Source organism: Colobus angolensis, unplaced genomic scaffold (genome assembly GCF_000951035.1).
Source record: "Colobus angolensis palliatus isolate OR3802 unplaced genomic scaffold, Cang.pa_1.0 Scaffold155, whole genome shotgun sequence".
In the NCBI taxonomy this organism is placed as follows: domain Eukaryota; kingdom Metazoa; phylum Chordata; class Mammalia; order Primates; family Cercopithecidae; genus Colobus; species Colobus angolensis.
In genome coordinates, this window is record NW_012114655.1 from 4,346,630 (window position 1) to 4,347,116 (window position 487).

Here is a 487-nt window from a genome sequence, read left to right on the forward strand (position 1 = left end):
TGCCTTTACAGTATTTAATCTTCCTTTCCATTTGTTCCAATCATCTGTGCAGAGTGCAGGGCTTATAGAACTCTCCTCATGTGAATTCTACAGAATTTTTCTTAATAATAACAGCCAATACGAATTCAACTCTTACTATGTCAGAAACTGTTTCAAGTACTTGAAGTGTATTAACATTTTAATCCACAACCCTATAGATAGTTGCATCGATTAATATTATTCCTACATAGGAGCCCGCTTCTTGGCAGACGGGGAGGCCCGGCGTCCCCGGGCGAACGGAGGCTGCAGGCTGGGGGAGGCCGGGTGCGCCCCGAGAGTGGGCGGAGGCGGGAGCGGGCCCGCGCTGCACTCCTGCCCGGTCTAGTCGCCTCCCAGGCTGCAGGCGCGGGGTGGCTCGCCCCCGGGTACTTGCCAGTCGCGAGTGGGGCCCGACTAGCTCTTCACCACGCTCCACTGCATCGGCACGGGCTGGTTCTGGGAGGGGCGC